The 8,592-nt window shown below is 40.3% G+C and overlaps 2 pseudogenes; both read right to left on the bottom strand.

Moving 5' to 3' along the window:
* Positions 1–5,996: 5,996 nt before the first annotated feature.
* Positions 5,997–6,995, bottom strand: LOC118338412 (annotated as a pseudogene).
* A 746-nt stretch (positions 6,996–7,741) lies between these two features.
* The window catches only part of LOC118338411, a 3,737-nt pseudogene continuing 2,886 nt past the window's right edge, over positions 7,742–8,592 (bottom strand).

The raw sequence follows: 8,592 nt of genomic DNA, 5'->3' as shown, positions 1-8,592 counted from the left end.
TATTCTAAGTTTTGGTTGGACAGCAACAATGCTAGGCCAAAAAACTATTTATTTTATGTATTATAGCCCAAAATACAAATGCTACAGTCTGTACGACATTACAACACCATCTATTGGTTAGACCAATAAGCTAAAACACATCAAAGAAAACCCCTTTAATGCCCGGAAACTACTGTTCAACTTTTACCTATTCATCAGACGAGACAAATTCTTTGGCTAGAATGTCACTCTGTACCTTCAAAGTCCAGGCTTAGGGTCCCCGCTTTCCAAACACGTATGTGTCCACCATGTTGGCAACAGCACACGTATAGGTTCCCAGCATTAAGCAAACATCAGGCTCTGCATTGGCAAGTTTGTTACACACAGTGTGCTGTTTGGTGTGTCTGGTTCCTCTTTCACACTGATCATCCTGCCTACCAATGGGTGTAAAATGGAGTCCAGGGATGGTTGATTCTTCAGAGGCTTTGAACAGTAAAACACTGTGTTCTCCATCACAGGTCCCGTGGTGTACTGTACATTTCAGAGTCACAGAGCCTCCTGGCTGGATGCTCTCAGATAGCTGGACTGGATGGACCAAAAGCTGGGGATGGTTCAAACCTGAACCCTCCACACTGACAGTTAATCGCTTCTTCAGAAAATTCTAATGTGGTATAAAAAAATTGAACACAGCAGTAGGTACCCGGAGGTCTGAAATGGTTTAAATCTGGAGATCGTCAAGTGGTTTTTTACCGTTTTCCTGAATCCAGTGCTGACAGCGTGTTATTTATTCTTGAATCGCAGAAAAAAGTTGGCATAACCTTGTAGTAACTGGAGATGAGTCTTGGTGTCTGTCCAGGAGGTGTTTATACCAGTACACATCCTTACAGGAACCATTCTTTATAGAAACACTGTAAACGTCAACATGTCCCCAGTTTTTAACTGAAACAAATTTCTTTCCTGACAGACAGACGGGAGGAGAATGGTCAGAGCAGTTATCTGGAGCTGAAGCTAAATAGGAGACAAAGAGCCAAATGTAGGTTAATGTAATGTGACAGAATTCAGCTTAATCGGGCTGCTAAAAATAGCAGAAACACAGATATGAAGAACATACACTCTCACAGATAAAAGTCACAAAAATGCAACTTACCCATTTTACCAAGAGCCAAACAATGTGAGACAGGGAGCGGAACCACTGGGAGATTGTCATCATGTTCAAGCTGCTTGTGAGCCTGACCGCAATGAAAGAAACATCGGATGGTCCTTGGACTGTCAGAGAAGAAGAATGCATTTTGATTGGCCAGCCTGAAGTGCCCTAATGTCCTGTTTATAGGAAACATGGATCACATGGATCACTGACACTTACAGTGCTGAGGGTTTGGTTTTTTAAGTAAAAGGTTCACATTGTGAGAGATATTTGAATGAATATACACGTTCCTTACTGGCATTAGATTTAAATCACTGGAAATAGCATATCTTTATATCCAATGATAAACATGGCAGTTACAGACACAGTGCAGTGTTACAATATGTCAAATGCTAGGATGCTTTGATTTCCATAATCAGAATTCTGTCCACTCTAAGACTGCATGATTAATTCAAAATAAAATCACAATCTCAGTTCGTCTCTCATTTTTACGTGTCCTGGTTTGCATCAACTGGGAGATCCAAGTTGCATCAAAACAAACAAGTCCTAACTTATCTCTACCTAATTAACATCAACAAATAAGGAGTGTACTTAGCTCTACAAGGCAAACTGTGTACCAGGAAGGAGGGGGCGGAACATGCATTTACCATAATGATGAACATTCAAAAACACCTAACCAACATTTGGAGAGAGGCTCCAACATACCTAGAATAAAGGACTAAATCAAAGAACAACTGCAATGACCATTAGTTGTGTCTTCTTAACAGTAGCAATGCAATGTTTTTCCATAGAGAATCTCTTTGCACATTGTACTATGAACAGTGCAGGGTTATAGTGTGTTTATTGTTTATTTTTCACCTCCTGTCTGTGTGATATGACACCATGTTATATGTTTACTGCTGGTGGTGGAAACTGTGACTTTAAAGTGCATGTTCAAATTCTTGCGTGTCCACACTTATAACCAATCTCCCTCTGGCATAATAAGTGGAAGTAAAGTTCAAACGTTACTTATAAAATTGCCTTTAGATAGATGTAAAATATCGTATCATTTGTAAGTTGTTTTCCTATAATTATGAAGTCATCTCTGATCAAGGTAGTTGATCCTTGCGATCTTTTAGGTTGGTTAACCTTCACTGCTCCCATTCTACTTTGGCATCAAAACAATTTACTTCACCACTGAGTCACTTTACTGGGGTCGGTGAGGTCAACACAATATTATACAATGGTATAAATCATGTACGTAGGTCTCTGTGACGTCACCCATAGGTTTCACAGGAAGAGCGGGTGTGAATCTCAGTGTGTTCGGTTTCATCTTGGCAGTCCTGACTCCGAGCGAATGAAAAATGGGCTTCTACAGTAGCCAGGAGGAGAAAACCAAACACTGGCTGTAAGATTGGGAGGTTGGTTATTTTTTTTGTTTTACCTCATGCTTGGAAAATGGGCAGGGTGAAGCAAAAGCAACTGCACTGCTAATCCCACTAAATCCTCACACTGGACCCTTTAAAGGACAATTCCGGCGCAAACATGAACCTGGGGTTAATTAACACCTTATTTACCGAGTGGTCTGTTTCTCTGGGATATGTATTTTCATTCCCTAATCGCACTGTTGAACCGTTCAGCACAAACCGCTACATTACCGGTATAACGCTAGTCAAGGGGCATAAATACAGTGAAAAGAAAGGCTATTTCTGATACCACTAACAAGACTCAAAATAGGGCCCCACCCCCCCCCCGACACTACACAGTAGCATAATTAGGGTCCCTTACTTGTAAACCGAAGCATTTGAGAACTTTGTATGTGTACAGACAGTTCTATTAAAAAGATACAGCAGTAGCTCACGTTATACAGGCGCCATCTTGGGAAAACAGTCGTACAGTCCAACTCTCTGAGATGTGACTTGAACGCACCATCTTACGTGAACTCACGCTGTTGCAGGAAAGAGAAGCACTGAACCAAACAGAACTACTGTCTACTAGTGATTCCACAGGACACACACACTGAAGGAGATGGCGAGATTATTCAACCGAATTTGAAGACATTGACAACGAACCCTTTCAGTTTAATGGATTACCTTATCTTTTCGAGACCTGGAATATACAGACGAAGAGCCGCGGGAGCTCCGTGAAAAGGGCTACTGCGAGAGAGAGCAGCGGTAGTCAATGCCTCCAACCCTCCCAGAAAAAAAATCACCTCAAGAAAAGTGCTGTACCGAGAGCCGAGAGACCTGTTGCGGATAATCTGGATAAGGTAATGTGTGAATTTGTTGGTCATAAAGATCATCTACTTTACACCGTTAATTGTATAAGGTAGCCGTTCGTTTGGTAGAAACTAGGTGGGGGAGGTTCAACACTAACTTTATATTGCTGCTGTTGCTAAAGTCGGAGCCTTTTTGCACTAAAGCTGTAGGTTTACCTTCATTAAAAATGTAAAGCAATTAACTCGTCTAGTGTACTTTACTCAGTTGGATACAACTGTCCAATCTGGTCCCTTTCCGGTTTGGGTCGCCGGCTCCAATTTATTTTCGGGACATGAAAAAAAGTTTTCTAGTACAGCCCTGTTTATCAGAGAGGGAAATCTTCAGACTGTACAAAACACTGCGTTCTCTTGGGGTGTTGCGAAGCAACAGGTCCCACTCGGTGCAACAGCAGGCAATCCTCTCTTTTAGTGGCCATAGCTTCACAATGTCCGCAGGATACACCACCAGTTCCTGAAGGACGAGGCTGTGTTGGCAGCTGACTACCGCTAGCTCTCGTCTGCCGTAGCCCTTTCACGGACGCCCCGCGGCCATTCGTCTGTATATTCCGGCTCGAAAAAAAGGAATAAAGGACGTCAATTAAACTGAAAAGGTATCGATGTCAATTCTTCAAATTCGGTTGAATAATCCGCCATCTCTTCAGTGTGTTCCTGTGGAAGCACTTAGTAGACTAGTAGTCTCTGTTGCGCTCAGGCTTCTCTTCCTGCAACAGCGTGAGTTCACGTAAGATGGTGCGTTCCAAGTCACATCTCAGGAGACTTGGACTGGGTCACGACTGTTTTCCCAAGATGGCGGCACCGCTGTACGTGGAGCTACTGTTGTTCTAAACTATCTTTTAATAGACTGCCTGTACACATACAAAAGTCCTCAATGCTTCGGTTTACAAGTAGGGACCCTATTATGCTACTGTGTAAGTGTGGTGTTATTTTGAGCCTTGTTAAGTACGTATAGAAATAGCTTTCTTTCACTATTACTAATGCCCCGTTGACTAGCGTTATACGGTATATTAGCGGTTTGTGCTAAAACTGGTGACGTGCGATTAGAATGGAAACCATAATTCCAGATGAACAGACCAACTCGTAAATGAGTGTTATTAACAGGTTCATTTTGCGCGGGAATTGTCCTTTTAATTAGAATGACTTTAAAGTCTGAATATAATAGACCTTTTTCACAGCAGCTTAGTTTGTCATGAAACAGGGTGTTACCCAATAATACCAATAAAGGTTCTGTTCCATTCATGGTCAAAACCAACAGTAGGGTGCTTCTTTGTGCATGTTTGGCTCAATGAAAGGCTCTGCCTACACTAATGAATTGGAGCTTAATAGTGTCATTGAATTACCCAATATTCATGGATAAAAAGGCTATTTAAATGGAGTGATTATATATCTTTTTTTTTTTTTTTTTTTACAGTGTCATGACAGCAGAAATATAAGTTATAGAGACCAAAACCTATCTTTCTTGCATCAGCCTGTAAACATGTTTATTTGCTGTGACATTGGGCATTTTAACAAGGAGATTTATGGAGACTGATCACTTCTGCAGCCTGCTCGTGGTTGTTGAGAACTGCAGGTTTTTGTTACTTCTGTGTTGGGCTTAATTTTTTAGCCCAGGGGGTTACCTCTTGGTTCGCCCATATTCTCTGATTAAAACATTCAAGCTATGCAAAAGCCAGAGCTTACAGCCGGATGAACACGCAAACACATTAATGTTTCAAACTCAAATGCTCCAAAATCTTCCTTTATTCTCATTCATTAAAACATAAAAATCACATAACAAAGACTCATTTGTTATACGCAAAGCTAAATAGTTATAAAGGCATATTTAAATCTGAGGTTCTCAATATGTTGGTTAAATCCCCAAAATCATTCATCATCAATGCTTAAGGTCAACCTTTATGCTGACAGTCAGTTTTACGATATTTTACAAATAAAAGTATTGAAACAACAATACCAACTCTGACAATGCCGTTGTTCAATATTGTAAAAACACAGGGTTTTGGTTTTTGGATTTCCTGAAAAGTAACGGTTTTGGGACCATACATGTTATCTGATTGATGACAACAAACATTATATGTACATTAGCAAGCACAGTGCAATTTAATTTTGGCTTGCAGACCAAAAGAAGCTTATAAAAGCAAACTGTATATCAAACTTACATTCAAATCTACATTCCAAACTCAAAAGAGGCACTAAGAAAATGCTGTCTTAATCAGAATTCAAAGTATCAAATGTGATATGTCCCACTTCTACTTCTTTTCGCTGTAGTACACAACACTCACTGTAGGTTGAAGATCCCTCATGTCTTCTTTTGATCTCTTCATCAGTTTGACACTTAAAGCAGGCATAATAGAGGTTGTCTGCATGTCGTAACCTGCTAAAAATATATAGCACGTATAACATAATTATTTTGTTCCTTTACCTAAATTAAAACAGATAACCAGCAAATTTGCTAATGGTACTTCAACAGTAATTTACAGGGTCAAACTGTTTTTATCACTCTGCATTTGCTGTGGAGAAGGCTGGTAATCTTGTTTTCGGATCTGATTGTGAAACACAGAAAATGTTATTTTATTTAAAAGTCAAATTAAGGGAGAATACAAGCTGCCAGATATAAAAAGTTTACCTGAAGGCATTGGCGGCTGTTTCCCTTGTTATCATGCACACTGAGAAAGCCAGTAAAAAAACCAGGGTGTTGGTGAATGCCGAACCTCTCTCCAGAATACACCAAGTCGTTCACTCTGTATAGAGCCAGATATTACAAACACAGCTTTTTAGCATGTTTTCTGGTCTCCAAACAGTATGTGTCACATGGAGGCAACAGCACAGAGTAGGTCCCAGGCATGAGAAACATTCAGGGCTTGCACTTGCAAGTTGTACACACAGGTGTGTGTTTGGTTGATGGGTTCCCTCTCACACTGATCATTTCCTGTCCCTCATGGGTGTAATGAGTCCTGGATGAGATTCTCAGAGTTTTGAACAATGTGGACACACTGTGTTCTCCATCACAGGTCCCAGTGATGTACTGGTACAGTTCAGAGTCACAGAGCCTCCTGGGCTGGATGGTCTCAGATGCTGATGGACCGAAGCTGGGATGTTCAGACCTGAACCCTTTATGCTGACAAAAATTCCTGCTGCAAATTCAACAGTTAATAACTTCCTTCCTGCACAGTAGTAAGTAGCTGAGTCTGAAGGGTGGAGATCTGTTATCTTCAAGTGATTTTGACCAGTGATATCAGTATCCAGTGTGAAGCGTGGATTGTTCTTGAATTCATCATAAAAAGTGCCATTTTTATTAAACACATATAGGGTAGAGATGAGTCTTGGCTGCTGTCCCAGACTTTGCTTGTACCAGAAAATCCTTGTTGAACCATCTTGTTCATAGAAACACTGTAAAGTCAAGCTTTGACCAACATTAGCCGATACTAAGCCACTGCCTTGGCGCACGGACGAGGACGATTTCACTTCAGTTGTCTGAGCTAATGTGAAAAAGAGAGAGAAAAAGCAAATCTAAACTCCGTTCCAACATCTATTTGAGATGGAACCACCAAAACACAACTCACCCATTTTCCCCAAGAGCAAACATGTGAGACAGAGCGCAAACACTGGAGATGTCATCATGTTCAAACTGCTGTGCTGAATGAAAGAACATCACAAGGCTCTCTCCACTTTTCACAGACCAGACTGTGTTTGATTGGCCAGCCTGATGTGACACTGTATGTCCTGTATAGGAAACATGATCACATGTTTACAACCACCTACAGTGTCATTTGGTACCTTAAATAGAATCACATGGTGAGAGGCATATAGATAATATAACGGTTATTCATGTTGGTGTAAGATTTTGAATTGATAAAAAAATAAATGATCTGTACCTGCTCTAGTATAAACTCCACTAACAGGACACAGTGGCACTCATTTCTGCTTAATATGTCGAGAAGATTAACATGCAAAAAAAATACTTTGCTAACTACATAACTGTTGAGTATATAGCAAGGCAAAGATTATTTTTCCAATGTAGTCATCTTTTAACAAAAAAATGTTGAGCAGACATTGAGCAGTTCATCATTAGGTGAAAATATAATGGAATTTCCCCAATACAATACTCCAGAGAAAAATGACTGAATGTAATTGGAGCTTATCAAAGTTCTGACAATAAATGAACAGATAATCAAACATACATACAAACAATTGAATACTTCTTTTAATCAATCAAAGTTCTTTGAAATTTTTTTAAAATTTTTTATATTTGACTCTTTAAAAATTAATTGTTAGCTCGTGCACTCCATTTTTCTGGTTAAAATGTTTGGTATTTCTCTTAAGAAGCATCTATTGTCTATGAAAGTGCAAACACCCTTACATCCTGCCTAAAACCACAAAGCCTGCAGCACAAAAACACATACAAAGTAAACAATATGGGTAGAGGTCAACAGGTCCAAGAGCAATGACTGAAAGGCAGCCAACAGTAACTAGCAGAGCCTTATGTGTTCTGAAAGCAATCAGGACTCTTTGGAGTTTCCCAAGTGCTCTCAGCTCCTCTGTCAGGTCATCAAACATGGACACAGAGTTAAAGAAGTGATAGTCAATAGTAACCCTCTTTTCATTTTATTTTGGTAACAATATGACAACACCTCCAAGCCACTCCTCTCTCTCTGCTGGCTTCCATCCTCAGGCAGCAAAATATCTGCTCGCCTAAGGTCAAAGAATATTTAATGGCAAAGATTTAAAAAAAAAATGAGCCTCAACATTTCCAGGAGCACGATAAACATTAGCTGCGGCTATTTTGTGCAGATCCCCACACAGGTTGGCCTTAGGGTTGGGGATGCTGCAAAAGTGCCCTCTTAGTTGCCCCTATGGTAGATAAAACATGATGAAGTGTCTCCCAGGTTGCACTTGCAGTGGGGAAAGTGGGAGGAAGTGCCCTCTCTGGTGTGTTTCCAGTGGACAAAATGTAATAAAGTGCAAATCCTAACCCTGACTGAGCTGTTTCACCATAAATACATCACAACGTTCTGCATGCAGGTGCGATTTTTATTTTTTTTGCCCCTCAAAAACTCTGGATTTCCAGGTAAACAGGACCTGTGAGTTCCACCACACCTGTCTAGACTTCATCAGGGGGGTTTCCGTTACCACACACTGCTTCGCTACACCCTTAAAATATAATAATGTCATGATGGGGTCTAATTGGCATAAACTATTTACATTTCAAATTTTTATG

Source organism: Morone saxatilis, unplaced genomic scaffold (genome assembly GCF_004916995.1).
Source record: "Morone saxatilis isolate NCDOM2014 unplaced genomic scaffold, NCSU_SB_2.0 Contig4, whole genome shotgun sequence".
Lineage (NCBI taxonomy): Eukaryota > Metazoa > Chordata > Actinopteri > Moronidae > Morone > Morone saxatilis.
This window is presented reverse-complemented; position numbering and strand designations above follow the sequence as displayed.